We start from the raw sequence: 16,830 nt of genomic DNA on the forward strand, positions 1-16,830 counted from the left end.
TTCCCAACGAGGTAGAAATTCCTTCTTTAAGGATCATACAAGAAGCTGAACTCAGTAATGCAGAATGGATAAGGAGTCGTTATGAGCAACTAGCCCTCATAGACAGAAAGAGGATGAATTCACTATGTCACGGTCAGCTTTATCAGAATAGAATGTCCATAGCTTTCAATAAAAGGGTCAAACCAAAACAGTTCACACCGGTGTAGCTGGTGCTGAAGCGGATCTTTCCATATCAAGATGAAGCCAAAGGGAAATTTTCACCCAACTAGAAAGGTCCCTACATGGTTCACAGAGTATTAATAGGAGAGGCACTCATACTCACTGAGATGGATGGAGAAATCTGGCCAAAGCCTATCAATTCAGATGCAGTCAAAAGATACTATGTGTAAACCATTTTATGTTTTTTCATATGATGTAAACTGAACCACGCTTGACCTGATTCCCGTTTAAGAGGGGATATGAAGGCAGCCCTATGGGTTCAGTCACATATTAATAAAATCTTTATTTCCCCCAGAACCAGAAACTAGGGCAGAATTTTGAGGAGGACCCTCAAAAATCCGGAGCAAGTCTAGCTGACGTCATCATATGTAAGACAGTCAGAAAGTCGGTTAAGTAACTGGGGCAGAATTTTGAGAAGGATTCTCCAAATTCTAGAGCAGATCCAACAAACGTTGTTACATGCAGAACGGTCGAAGGATCACTTACTAAACTGGACAGAATTTTGAGGAGGACCCTCAAAATTCTAATGCAAAGAAAGCCACAATATATCTAAAAGTGTCACAATCGTTAGTTCATCTAATTTACTTGATATTATAAACCACTATGTTTTCTAAAATAACTCTATTTCATCAAATAATTGCATATTTTTTTGAAAACTTTCTTTCTATGGTAGCCAGGTGTTACCCAGGATAACTTGAACAGGATCTCCAGAGCAAAGCAAAGCAAAACAAGCATACAAAGGCACAAACCAACCTCCCCTACAAAACTCACGATTTTTCTTTGAATGCAGGGATAAGGAATAACCACAAGTACATGCGCCTTAAAATCATTACCTTCATAACAACCAGGCTGCCAAGCGCAAATATATCTCCAACTAAGAAATATTCTGCTCCTATTTACTATTTGTCCATTGCACGAGGCTAAGCTATGTCTCGATCCTTGTATGAGGCTAAGCCCTGCCTCCATATTTGCATAAGGCTAAGCATTTCCTTCTCTCTGCATGAGGCTAAGCCATGCCTCCATTTCTGTATAAGGCTAAGCATTACCTTCTCTTTGCATGAGACTAAGCTCTGTCTCAATTCTTGCATGAGGCTAAGCCTTGCCTCCCTACCTGCACAAGGCTAAGCATTGCCTTCTCTTTGCATGAGACTAAGCCCTATCTCAATTCCTGCATGAGGTTAAGCCCTGCCTCCCTATATTTATAAGGCTAAGCGTTGCCTTTTCTCTGCATGAGACTACTAAGCTCTGTCTCGATCTTTGCATAAGTCTAAGCCCTGCCTCCATATTTGCATAAGGCTAAGCATTGCCTTCTCTTTGTATGAGACTAAGCCCTATCTCAATTCTTGCATGAAGCTAAGCCCTGTCTCCCTACCTGCACAAGGCTAAGCATTGCTTTCTCTTTGCATGAGACTAAGCCTTGTCTCAATTCCTACATGAGACTAAGCCCTGCCTCCCCATTTGCATAAGGCTAAGCATTGCCTTCTCATGAGACTTAGCATTGTCTCCCTTTGCATAAATGGTGCTCTATTCTAAACCTTGCATTATTCTCTTCTCTCGGAGCTAAGCTCTGCCCCCAAACTCTGCACAAGACTAAGCTTGCCTTGTTATTACCTTTGGTACCATGTCTCTGCACTTCATGGGCTGATGTAGAACCAACTTGTCCAAAGGCGTCAAAGTCCGAAGGCATCATCCTCATAGCCTGAAGACACCATGTCATGGCTTGAAGATCCCTCAATACTGCACATCATTATTCAAAGGCGTCATGGTTCAGAGGCACCATTCTCATGATCCGAGAACATTATTTCATGGCCTGCGAATCCCTTATCTCATGATTCATAGCCCAGGACGTCATGGTCTAAGGACGTCATCTTCATTGTCCAAAGACAACCTTCATGGTCCGAAGGGAATTTGCATCATGTTTAAATTCTCGCAGTAATCTATATACTTGCATGTATCGTGTTTTAAGTTTTGCAGGTAATCCAGGAAGTAACCGTTCTTCAAATGAGAGCAACCTTCGCTCCGGTTTCCGCTCATACCATTTATATCTTACCATTATTTCAAATGTAACTGACTCTCAACAATTACTCGCCTTTACTCTATGACCATTCAGATACATGCCCTGTGATACATTTGTTACGCCTCAGATTCATATTCATAAATCCGCATAAACCTATCCGATACTATCCTTCCAAAAAGGAACCCTTTCCAAAACATACGACCATTCCTATAACAATTCCATCGGTTTCGTTCATCGTTGGGTCCAGAACTACACACGGCCTGATTTATGTAAAACCAGGGATATGTAGGTAGCTCAAATATCAGGGTGTGGCCTATATTTTTCAAAATACCCCATTCAGTCAAAATCGGTCATCATTTCTTTACCCAATAACTCTTTGCATCATTTCCGGGTAAAGAGGGGCAGCTGTTGATACCCAATTTTTACCTCATATATTTAAATATGTATATATATTTTTTTAAATAGTGCACATGCATTATTATTAGATTTACAGACATGCACAAGTATTTTTATAATTTTTCTATAATTTTAAAGGCCTTAAATTAATTTATTTCTGCATTCTTTAATCCCTCATATTATTTTTATGATGATTTAATTATCTAAATTCATCAATTATGCCCATATAGTGCTTAAATATTTTAATTGTATTTTTTATAATTACATTTATATTTTTAATGCTAGAATTGCACTTTTGCAATAATAGCCCATATATATGCATAATTACATTATTTACATAAAAATGACTTTATATATTTTTATACTGTTAAGTAACTATTTTAAATCATTTTCATGCACAAATAAAAAATTTATTATTTATTAATTATTTTGTATAAATTATTTTATTGATTTAATGGGGTATTTAAAATCTAGCCCTTTTTCTAATTAATTTCGAACCTAACCAGCCCAATTATCATAACCCAATTACCCCAGACCCATACCCGTCCAACTAACCCACTCGCCCATAATCTCTAATCCTAGCCGTTGATCTCAGAAGATCAACGGCTCCCAATCGCCCAACCCTTTTTAATTGTACCAAATACCCCCTAACCCTAAATCATTTCCCTCCATCCGTCATCCTCTAATCCTCTCATCTCCTCACCCCTCACCCTCTCAAACCCTAACCCACCGTCACCATTTCCTTTTGATTCCTATCGAGAAAAGGAATCATTCCTTAATTCCTTACCATATCTAGTCTTACCTCTTTACCAGCCACTAGTTTTTTATATTACTTGACTGGTTTGCCTCAAATTGCAAGTTGATCTCGAGAGATTCGAAACCAGATCTGGTTCAAAATATCTTATATCTATGAGTGTGAACATTTTTCATATCTTTCAGTTAGAGTTTTGGATCTCTGGTTCAAACCAGATTTTGGTTCATTTTTGGTTCGCTTTAATGTTATTATTTACCTTGATACTCGTCGAATCTGTCTATTTTTGGTTGAATATTTTACTTACCCTAAAATTAGGTTTTAAATCTTTCCAGATCTAAAATAATTTTTATTTTTTAGTATTTTTCCTTTAATGTTTTGGTATCTCTATCTCTATGTTCTATAGTTTCTCTACTATTTCTGACCAATTTTATTTACCCTAAAATTAGGGTTTTGATTTTCAAAGACGAACCAAATCTGTTGTTTTATCTCTGTGTATCTATTATGGTTTTCTTTATTACTTCTGATTGATTTCACTTACCCTAGTTATTTTCGTCTATATGTCTTTGTATTTCTGCCTATTTTTTTAGGGTTTCGATTATTTAATTATTTCTCTTAATGTTTCTGTCTATTTATCTTTAACTCTGGCGTTAATTGCTGATTAATTTTACTTACCCCAAATTAGGGTTTGGAAATCTTTGCTAAGATTACAACCTTGCCATTCCTTTCTTGTACGATATTGGTACTCCCTTATTTGGTTCGATTTACCTGTTCTCATTACTCCCTACCTTATTTGATTCGGCATTTTTGAATATTGAATGATTCTGTATAATATCCTCCCTAATTTAAGTAATACTTGCCTGATTTTATGCTACTATGTTCTGTTAACTGATTGAAGCCGACTTTAAATCGATTCTGGAATTATTTCCAATCCTTATTTGTCTATGATTGACCTATTATCTTATTTGTTTGTTTCATTGAGTACTATTTAAACCCCTTCCCTACTTTCCCTAAAAAACAAGACTCGAACTCTCCGATTTTCGCTAAAAACTAAAAAACTTAAGCTCTCTCCTGTTCTCTCTTGTTCTGATTTCTGCACTAAGTGTCACTGGTTTTGGCCAGCTAAAATCCAAGGCCACATCATTCTGGAACTTAACTGTTGTGGCTTACTTGCTTTCTTACTTAACTTGTATGCCCCAACCTTTGCAATTTCATTCTTTATGCTTTGCTTGACTGGCCTGTTTCAATTCTCAGCATGATTCTGTCCTTCACATGATTATGTGATTCCATTTAGTGACACTGTTAACTTAGGACTAATTTGTTCAAATAATATGAATCCTCGCATGAGTTAGCCTAAGGTTTAACTTGCATCATGTATTACTTATTAATCCTCTATCTGTTCTGAATTTTTCACACTATAAGCATGTAATCAATTAGCTTGTGGCTTAACTCATATGTCATGTTTGTTTGACTCAAATGTTTCTGCCTAATTGCTATTGTGATTAAACCATGACTGGTTTGAATATTAGCATGAGTACTTGCTTGATCAGATTTGAATCTATTTGAACTATATGCTGAACATGAACCTCGCTTGCTTCCTGGTGCAGTTCTGCCTGCAACTCTGTATTCTGAACTTTCCTTCTTCTGAAATTGAACTATTTTAAAACCTGCCCTTTATTCCTTTATGTACTGAACCCCTACTCTTAGTCCCTTAGGTTCTCAACCACCCCAGTGTAAGCACTGCCTAGGGTCCTTGAGACTTCTTTGAACTCTGACACACTGGGGGTTGGTTTTCCAATCTTTTATGAACTATCTTCTGAATGTGGTTCTGGTGTGAGCATTGCCCTGGGTCTCCTGAGGTCCTTGGGAACTTTGACACATTGAAAACCTGGTCCTAATATGCTATGAACCCCTATGTTGTGCTTCAAAGTGGTTATGGTTGGAAGGCTTGGTTCCTAGGTTTACTTGGGCCTATGAAGGCTTCCTATAGTGTAACTATTACCATTATGTAATTCATTCGGCTATTCTGGTCTGTAATAACTATGTAATAGCAGATTTGGGGATATTTAGTAAAGTTGCGGGAGGTTTTTCTTATATCTTTTATCAAAACTGGGTAGAAATCTTGCCTATAGGATGTAATTATGTTGATTGAATTGTATGAGTACTATACTGTGTTTAGAAATCCTGCCTATAGGACTTTTATGATCATTTTGATTCTGTATTTTACATTTGCATACTAGGGATCCTGCTTATAGGACTTTCGTTCAATTCTGTACATTAGAAATCATGTTCATAGGATCTATACATATTTTCAACAAATGTGCATTAGCAATCATGCCTATAGGACCTTGTTGTTTGAGCTAATTATCCTTTCTGACATCTGTTAATTTCTACCCGGATACAACTAATAGATATCATGCCTATAGGATTAAAGAAATTAGTTTCAAACTTAGAAATCATGCCTATAGGGTTTAAATCAATAGATATCATGCCTATAGGACTAACGTCAATTTCAAATTTAGAAATCATGCCTACAAGATTTAAGTCAATTCAGCAATTAGAAAGCATGCCTATAGGAAATAAAAATCTATCTTTACGAGTTAAAATCAGTGCTACACCCAGAAACTATGTCTATAGGTCTGTAATTAATAAGCTCGTAGAAATCATGCCTATAAGATCCTGTTGATTGATTCTAAATTCAATCGCTATTGTCAATCACTTAAGCCATATAGGTTGGTCTAGAACTATCCCAAATAGAGGTCCTAATACCTCCAGGGCTATAGGTAAGGAACGGGTAGTGCACGCATAAGGAACGAGCTAGAAACTACTAGAATGCTTAAGTAACAACTTAAAGATAGTAAATTGGGTAGTAAGGAGATGATAGTTCGTGCGCTAATGCTATGAGTAACACCCCGACTTGAGGGAGTTACAAAGTATTGCATGGAATGATCCTATAGGCTAAAAATATAGGACCACCCCCCTATACTCCTGTTTAAAATAAATTGAATATTGTATTTGTCCAAATTATTTTCTTCCCCTTTTAAGACTAATTCGCTTAAGTTAAGTTCGGTCGGGACCCATTATTGTGGATCTCGAGGGGTGTCTAACATCTTCCCCTCAAGTTAATTTCGAGATCTTACCCGATCTCTGGTGATGTGAATTGGTTACATAAGTTATCTGCTCTAGGTGTCCTAACGTACATTAATCCGTTAGGTGGCGATTCTTTCAAATCCAATTCCCTACCCTCTCAGAAAACAGTGTCCCAGAAATATCAAAACCCGATTTCGCGAGAAAAAGGGGTGGGACAGCAGGATCATAGCCACAAGCGACACGAGCTCCGCGTGACTTAACACGAGAATCCTCGAAGACAGCTTCCAAAATGGCTCCTGCCCTTATCAGATATCTAAATATATCCAGCTGAGCCTCGGTGTGAATCTACTCCTCGTACAAATCTCGAGTAATATTAGGTAAACCAGAAGTATGGGGAGAGGACGGCCGAGCCAGTAATTGGGCCTTCTCGGCTTCAAGAGCGGCGACTCGATCACAAAGGCCAGATGCCTCTTTTTCCAATTCTCCAATCCGTTCATCAAGCCGCTCCTCTTGATCCTCGCTATCTCCAGCATTTTCTCGCTTGAAACGAAGGACACAGATCACGATATCCAAAGCCTCCGCCTTCCTCATAGCCCCCGACCAAGCCAACTCCGCCTTCTGTCTACTCTATTTCAGACAGTAGTTTAGTATTTTTGTATATTCTGCTAGTAGTTCATGCACTTGTGACACCAGGTCTTGAAACTATGCTAGTAGACAATAATTTTGAGTATTTATTTCACCACACGTGTCTTATAATTGTTTACACTTTATTTTATTAAATTTTACACCTCTTACTCATTTAATAATTAAAAATCAACCATTTCAAAAAAATGTTAAAAAGAATAATACATGGCCAGTTCATCGTTGGCTTGTCTAGAAACGACGTTGGGCGTCATCACGGCCTATAAGGAAAATTGGGTCGTGACAATTTAAAATGAAAGAAGTACAAAATGTTACTCTCTGCGTTTCAAATTATATTTCGTAATTTTCAAAAATAGTTATCTTATATTATTTGTCATTTTCGAAGTTCAAAACAAAATTAATTATTTTGTCCATTTTACTTTTAATAATAACTGTTCTTGAAAATGGAGATAGCACAAATAGAAAAAATTTTAAGGAAGAGGAATTATATCTTGAGACATAAATAAAGGTTAAAAAAAATCCAAAACTACTTCTAATTAATATTTTCTTAAGCAACGTGTAAAAAAAAACACGACATATAATTTGAGATGGAGAGAGTAATAATTTAGATAAGCATTGAGACATATTAACATTTACATGTGCAAGAGAGCTAAACCCTTATATTTTCGTCTTTCAATATACTAAGGAGTTGTTTGGTTGGAAATAAGTTATCCCATGATTAATTATTTTGAGATTAATTATTCTGGGATTAGTTATCATACACTCCTACAGGGATAAAAAATACTACTATCCCGGGATTAGTTATATCGCGATTTTATCCCAACCAATATGGGATAAACTCATCTCAAATTTAATTTCAGGATTAACCCTTATCCCTCGTACCAAATGAGCCCTAAGGTGTTTTTCTTAACAGAAAAAGAACAAGTAGAAAAAAGTTCCTAGAATCCGTTTTTTTCTCTTTTTCCAGTATTTAAAATATTATATTTACGATTAAAATTGCTAAACTCGTAGGAAGTTAATATTTCGACTGATATTAGAGACTCATATAAAATTTAAATTTAGTGAATGAATACAGTAGTCTCAATTATTTAAATTATTATAGTATGGTAACTAGTATTTAAGTTGAAATTGCAAAGAAACTTGTGCCTGACTCGAGATTATTTGAAGTGTGTTACAGATAATTGAGTAAAGATAGCAAAGATCGGAGAAACCATGGCTAAACCAAGTTGAAACTGTACCCAAATCTCTTTGGACCAGAATTATCACCTCCAAATACAAACCAACCTCTCTCCTGGCCGCTACTCCCCTTCCAAGGCACGAGATTCGTCTACTTGAAAAAATCTTTACAAAGGTCATTCCTTTATTGTGCCAGCAATGAAGGGGCACATTGGCAGAAGAACCTCTATTAACATCTGGGATGATACTTGGCTCAATAACTCCACGCTTCATAGCCTTATCCAAGGTCCTTTAACCTATAATGAACAATTTCTTACACTGGATTACCTTCTGTCCAATGGTAATCGGGACGCCATTGCCCTTTCCTTTGAACTGCCTGAAGATCTCTCTTTTCTCATCCACAATACTTACTTTAATCCTACTTCCCCACAGCCGATACATATTGTTGGCTTGCTAATTCTACAAGCTCCTTTTGCGCTAAATCAGCTTACCACCTTTATCTTGTCACACATTGTAATCTTCCCGCTAACCCGCCTGATATCAAATAGATTTGGACCCTTCATATCCCCAATAAAATTAAAACTTTTCTTTGGCTACTCATTCTTAGTCGGCTACCTGCTGCTTCATATCTGTCATATATTAATGTTCTTCACCACTCTTACTGCCACTAGGGGTGTACATGGACCGGATTGGTTCGGTTTTTACCAAAATTAAACCAAACCAACTATATCGGTTTGGATTGGTTCGATTTTGTCGGGTTTTTAGGGTTTTCGAGTTTTTTGTTACATGAATATTATTTCAATCTTACTTTGTTAAAATTATAGATAAAGTTTTGATAAATGAATATATGTTTAGTAAATATGGGAAAAAAATTGACAAACATATGATCTATTAAAATATTCTAATGGGAGAATTTTTTTTAATAACACATGATAGTTATTTTCTTAGTCGTCTAACAATAATTTTTCGTTAATTTACGCTTTCAAGGTTAATACATGAGCGGATCTCAAATATTTCTACATTTTCTAAAGAAAATTCACTATAAAGTCTTAAAAATATAAATAAAATTTATATATTTATATGTCGGTTTGGTTCGGGCTTTTTTATTCAATACCAAACCAAGTCAAATCAAATCTAGTCGGGTTTTTTAATCGGTTTGATTTGGTTTTTCAGTTTGGTGCAATTTTTCGGTTTGGTTTGAACACCCATAACTACCACTCTTGTGCGAACATAACTAAATCCCTCCATCATCTTTTTTTCGAGTGCATTCATTCTCATACCATATGGAACTTCTTTAATATTAACACTACTAACGCTATTTCCTTTATTTCCCGGCTTAGACTTCATTGTACCAACACTCACCATTCTTTCACCTACCAAGGAATTGAAGTCCCAATAACTTTACTTATCCCTTTCATCTTTTGGCATATTTGGACCAACCGAAATCACAACCTCTTCAATAACTTGCATGCACATGTCTCCATCAAAAATATTTTCTTCCATGTGATCGAATTTCATTTCCTCACTCCATCTCCAACTCCCCATCCCATTTCCACCCTCGAATACATTAAATGGCACCCGCCCAAAACACCTTATTGGCGACGCTTTTAATCCTATCACTAAGATAGGTGGTGTTGCTGGCAGGGATGGAGCTAGAACATAACATACGAGTTCGGCGAAACCCAGTAGCTTTGTCCAAATCATGTATTTGTTTTAAGAAATTCATCGAATATGTACAATTTATTAATTTAGAACCCAGTAACTTAAACATATTAGACTTCTGAACACATATATTTGTGGCTCCGCCTTTGGCTGCTGGAGTATTTAGAAACAATCAATGCTAGTGGATTCTTGGTTTCTCCACAAAAATTATGTGTTCATCAGCACTCGAATCAGAGTTACAAGCCTTGTTGATATGATTGAAAATTGCTCAACAATTTCACCTATATCCACTAACAGAAATAGATTCTTAGGTAATGCAAAGAGTCTTGCACGCATGGACTAATCTTTACTTGCCTATTATTTTGGAATGCAGGTCATTACCGATAATGCTAGGACATCCGGAGCACCAACATATTTACCCGTGAAGCCAATATTGTAGCGGATCTACATGTTAAACATGGCATGACCTTAGGTCCTTGCGCAGGCCATCAACGTTGTCATCCTATACACTATGAAGGACCCCTCTTATGCGTTACTTGCTTTTAATATTTACTATTCTGGAACTTGTATAGCCAGAACAGTCCCCCAGTATAAAAACTCTATTACTTATCTTTCTTAACTTTTAATAAATATGCGTATTAGCAGCAACAAATAAAAGTTGAAACTGTAAAGATGTTTCTGCATCGCTTGAGAGCATTGGCACGCGTTGCATGTATTATGGTGATTATGCACAATTCAAAATATTAATAAGATAAATACTATATTTCCTAATAACTATCCCTAATAATATATATATCATATTATATTATAAGTAGGAAGCCCCAAAGTAAAAACTTGAATTACCAAAATACCCATCAAAAAATGAATGGCCATACCCTTCAGACAAACATTATTTCTATAACACTTTTGTACAAAAATGTAAATATATATTTTAATAAATTTATTAATCTACTAAACATCTTTTCACTTACAATGCATATGAACATGAAAATACAATAAATATACAATTACGTGGGAACATTAGTTCTTGCAATCTTAAATGATATATTAAGTACTCTATTTATTTATTGTGATTATTATTGATGGAAAGTCATATAGTTTTCATAATTCAGTTTTGTTTCTTTCATCTTCTAGGGTAATAGTAGTGTAATATTTTTGCATAAATTCTTTATTTCACTCTATAAAAATGCACATCAAGTTGTCTAATCTGTATATTCGTTTCTCTTGGTTCTGTCAAAATTTTCCCTTTCCTCAAAAAATCCATTGGTTTTGTCGGACTTCATTCTGCAACATATAACAGGTTTAATTTTTGAATTCTTCTTGATTTTCTTCTCTTTATTTATTGTGTCTGATTCATGTTCCATTTTGGTATATTTTGTAGTGGTCCAAAAGCTGAAATTTAGATTGTTGCAATCTTTGGCATCCTTATTTGATTTTGTTATTATATCTTTGTTTTAAAATGATTGGTTGCCTTTTGTGTTATACTACTACTTTGGGTGGTGGTGATTTACAATCGTAACTAATAAGTGGAACACTTTGCAAACATAAGAAGATCAGTGTAAAAATAAAAATTGAATTGTTGCCTCTATAATTAAATTATATAACGTGATACATTAATGGTAAATGTTTATAGTAATATCTACTTCTTTTCTAAGGATGCTTACAATTTTATAAATATAATAGCACAAGTACAATTAGAAGTGAGAACATACATACTCCAAGAAAAAAAAAGATAAGAATCCCCTTAAAACAAAAATTTACAGAGATTCTATGATAACAAAAACTTACATGAATTGTATGATGTCAAGTATGGAGTGACTATTATTACAGGGCATTCTTTACACCAAAAAAGTAAAAAAAAAAAAAAAAAAAAAAAAATACTAAGCAGTTCATTATTTCTATTCTCTAGATGGAGTTCCTTTCTCCCTCAAAATGTTGATAGATCCAATATACATAATAATTGTTATAATTGCACAAACATGATTGCATATTCCAAAACTTATTAGCTTTCTTGTTAATTTATACTAATTAATAGTGGTGGCAAAATGGTTAAAAGAAAATAGTTAATCAGTTATATTATCCATTAAAAAATGGGTTGGATAATGAACTTTTTAAAAACGAGTTAAATATAGATAAGAACCATATTATCCATTTAGAAAATGGATAACTAATGGGTTTAACTTTTACATTTGTAAAACTTCAAATTGGGGATTCCTCAAGTTTAGGAGACAAGAAATTCTTCCAAAAGTGATTATAAGTAGTCATGGATAATATGGCCGGTTAACCCGTTTTTTATTTGTATTAAATATGGGTTGGATCGGATAATTGAACCGTTTTTTTATTATTCGTTTTCAACCCAAACCATATTCGACCCGACCTGTCAATTTGCTACTCATACTAATTAACATGGGATACACGTGCAACGCACGTGTTCGAGAACTAGTATATATATATATATATATAAAGGAGAGGCACGAAGGTGTGATGTGGCATGTCTCACAAGTTAGGAAAGCTATTTTCCAATTTTCTCAAAATTTAGCCTTTTCCCTCTTTACTCGAGTGCTCTTTCTCTTCCTTCAAAAGACACGTCCCTTTGACTTCCTTCAACAGTTATGCTTTTATTTGGTTTCCTTCTCACGTCCTTCTGCAACATAAGGATCTCTCATCCATGTCTTCTCTGTTTGAACAGTAACGACTCTCAACATTTTCAACACTTTTACAGTCTTTATTCTGAAGATGATAAAAAAAACCGGTAATATATTTCTCGTACTCATCCTCTGATTTTTCCTTTATTCACATAAGGATACGAAACTCTTTGACCATTTCATCTCATACGAACCTGGTTCTCTATCTTTTCACATAGAATACACATAATCAGAGATAAGTAAATAAGACAGCAGAGTTAAAACTATCAGCTCACGGGATTAAGAACCACGACTTATACTCGTAGGATTTCAACTTCACTAACTGAGCAAACTTCAGATTACAAACTATTGTAACTTAGGATTAACCTCTTAATCCCTCACTTACTTGTCATAACTCTATTACAAGTTTCTTTGTAATAACTCTATGACAAAGCTCACAACTCAACTAATTCTAGCCAAGGCACAAACACAAAGTTTATGGTTTTACATATGGTTTTCTACATACTGCTTCTAGCTAAGCTACGTAGGAATTACAAGTAGATCACTCTAACAAAGATACAACACAACTAATGACATATGGTAACACAGTGCTGGAAACTGGTCCTTTGTTCTGTTGTTCATCGTTCTTGAAGCCTTGAAGTAACTTGGAAGATGGCAACACACTTGAGAGAGAACCTTGATGATTTTTGGATCGTTCAAGTGTGTGTTTTTCCCTTGCTTCATGTTGATAATATACAAGTGATGTCACTTGGATGATGGAAGCAATTTACGGTACAAGTCATGCTCCATAAAGCAACTGATGCATTGTTTGTATTATTGCGTGTGTGTAGAGAAAACAGTGCGGCTACTTTACAGCTGTGGGGAGTTGATTTGTATTGTCATGCTCATTTCGAACTCGCTTCCCTTAAGCTTTGAAAACTCCTCACAGAAGGAATAATTTATTGTACCAAAGATGATGTCGTCAATGTAGACTTGCACGATGAGCAGGTTCCTCCCTCATTTCTTCAGAAATAGGGTGTTGTCGATTTTTTCTCTATTAAAGTCATTTTCAAGAAGAAACTTGGACAACCTTTCATACCATGCGCAAGGGGCCTGCTTCAGTCCATATAATGCCTTGTCAAGTTTGAATACATATTCAGGATGCTCATGACACTCAAAACCAGGTGGTTGTTTGACGAAGACTTCTTCCCTTAAATATCCATTTAGAAATGCACTTTTGACATCCAGTTGGAACAATTTGAATTCCATATGAGATGCAAAGGCAATGAGGATTCTGATGGTTTCCATTCGATCAGCTGGGGTAAAAGTCTCATCATAGTCTATCACTTCTTCTTGATTATAGCTTTGCACTACTAACCTGGTCTTGTTCCTTGTTGTATTCCCAAATTCATCAAGCTTGTTTCTGAACACCCACCTAGTTCCTATAATAGTTCGGTATGAGGGCCGAGGAACCAGGTGACATATGTTATTCCTCTGAAATTGATAGAGTTTATCTTGCATAGCAGTAATCCAGTCATCATCTTTCAATGCTTCCTTGATAGTTTTGGGCTCAATTTGAGAAAGGAAAGCTGAGAAGGCAAGTGAACTTCTTGTCTTTGATCTGGTTTGAATCCTTGAGTCAAGAGGAGTGATCACATTTTGGAGAGGATATGAACTTTTGTGCTTCCAATTTAGACACCTGAATCTGATTGTAGGAAGACCCAAGTTCCTCTGAATGGGATCCATTACTGGCATTAATGGAGGGGTAAGTGTCACTTCTCAACTCAGCATCAAGAGTTCCTTGCACGACATCAGCAACTATGTTCTTTGCTTCATTTATTGTGATAGAGGAACCAGGTTCCTCTGTATCAGCTGGTGATTCTGCTGCATCTTTTTCGTTGGATTCCTTGACTTGACTCATCATGTCAGCCTTTCCATTTGCCATATCAATGACTTTACCAAGAACCTTTGACTGTTCTCCATCTTGATCAACCTTATCATGTGAATCTTCCCACATAAGTGGTGTGATTCATCAAAGATCACATGTATGCTTTCTTTAACAAATTGAGTTCTTTTGTTGTAGACCTTGTATACTTTGCTTTGTTATGAATAGCCAAGAAAAATTCTTTCATCACTCTTGGCATCAAATTTTCCCAGTGCTACCTTACCATTATTGAAAATGAAACATTTGCAGCCAAACGTCCTCAAGTGGGTTAGCTTGAGTTTCCTCCCGTTCAACAATCATACGGGGTTTTGTTCAAGAGGGACCTGATCATGCAACTGGTCACCAAGTAGCATGCAGTGTCGACTGCTTTCGCCCAAAAACCTTTTGCAATGTCAATCAGCATAGTCCTTTCCATGTCTTCAAAAGTCCTATTTTACCTCTCCACAACACCATTTTGTTAGGGTGTTCTAGGAGCTGAAAAATTATGGCTTATACCATTTTCAGCACAGAATTCGTTGAATTTTACATTGTCGAACTCTGTGCCGTGATCAGATCTTATACTCACAATATTATACCTCATCTTCACTTGAATCTACTTCACAAAGGCAACAAACACTTGAAAATTTTCATCCTTGGTTCTGAGGAACAAGGTTCATGTGAATCTAGAGTAGTCATCTACTATGACGAAAATGTACTTCTTTCCTCCTCTACTTGGCACCCTCATAATTCCACACAGATCCATATGGAGGAGATCAAGTAGCCTTCAGGTGCTTAGTTCCTTTTTGGACTTGAAGGAGGACCTGACTTGCTTTCCTCTTACACATGCATCACACAACTTGTGATATTTGAATCTTGACTTAGGCAGACCACGAACCAGGTCCTTCTTGACCAACTTATTTAGCAATGAAATGCTTGTATGTCCCAATATTCTATGCTAAAGTGCAGCATCATCATCAACAACACTCAAGTGTAAGATCCCCATTATTCAAAGACTCAAAATCAGCAACATAGATATTTTTGAATCTTTTTGCCATCAGAACCGCTTCACCATTTACAAGATTTGTAACAGTGCAAGTCTTTGATAAGAATCCCACTTTATTTCCTTTGTCACAAATTTGAGATACACTCAGTAGGCTATATTTTAGTCCATTCACATAGTACACATTTTCAATTGAATGAGTTAGTGTCTTTCCAACTCTTCCTACTCCCAGAATGTATCCCTTTTTCCATTGCCAAAGGACACACTCCCACCTTGCAGGGCTTTGAGTGAAAGGAAATGGTCGGTGCTTCCATCCATACGCTTAGAGCAGACACTATCTATATACCATCTTTGGCTGCTTCATTTCATTGCTCTATGCACAAGGAAATCAAGGATTAAACTTAGGAACCCAAAAAAGTTTGGGTCCCTTGTAGTGAGGAAAAAGGTGAATTAAACTTTTTCTTGTCCAAACAGGCATCACACATTTTTTATTAGAGGGACCAGGTCCTTCAGCAGTAGTTACTTTTTCAACAAAAACTTTATTTCTCTGCTGGGACTGAAATCTAGCTTTATAGGTTTCTTTAAAGTGCCCAGTATTAGCACAGTGAGTGCAAAGCCAGTTATCAGGGACAGTGACATACTTGTTGTGTGGGTTGTAGGGAGTCTTTTCTTTCTGAAACCTGATTCCCTGCTTGTTCCCCCAATTGTTTTTATACATGGCAGTGATTGCATCAGAGTATCAGGTCCACTTTAGATATTTTTCTAGGTCATTTTTAACTTTTCCTAGATCTTCCTGAAGTTGTCTGTTTCTTTCAAGTTCGGCACACAAACTAGATTTTACCATTTTTAGCTCATTTTCAAGCTTAAGGTGTGCCTCGCTCGCAACTTTCTTTCCCTTCTGAGCATTCCCAAAATTGTTTCCCTCTTTAGTTCTTCAATTGTTTTTTTAGATCCACAACTACTACCAACAAGTGATCTCTCTCATGCTCTATTTTTCAATTTTTTTGGTTAAAGTATCATTTTCCCTTTTTAAATGATCAATGGTTTCTTTTAAATCAACCACTACGACTACCAGATCATCTCTCTCATGTTCAACCTCTCCTAGTTCCATAGTTAAACCATTTTATCATTAATGAGATTATGATAAGCATAAATTAAAACATTTGCCAGAGATATAGTCTTCTTCTGAGAATAAGACTTCAAATTTCTTTGAACGTCCAGGAAGTTTACCTCATCGTCATCATCATCTTCATCCTCGTTAGATTTTGCCATCAGGGAAAAGGATGGAGTCATATTCAGATGTTTCACTTTCAACGGCCATCATGGAGG

The sequence above is a fragment of the Nicotiana sylvestris genome, chromosome 6, assembly GCF_000393655.2.
Source record: "Nicotiana sylvestris chromosome 6, ASM39365v2, whole genome shotgun sequence".
Lineage (NCBI taxonomy): Eukaryota > Viridiplantae > Streptophyta > Magnoliopsida > Solanales > Solanaceae > Nicotiana > Nicotiana sylvestris.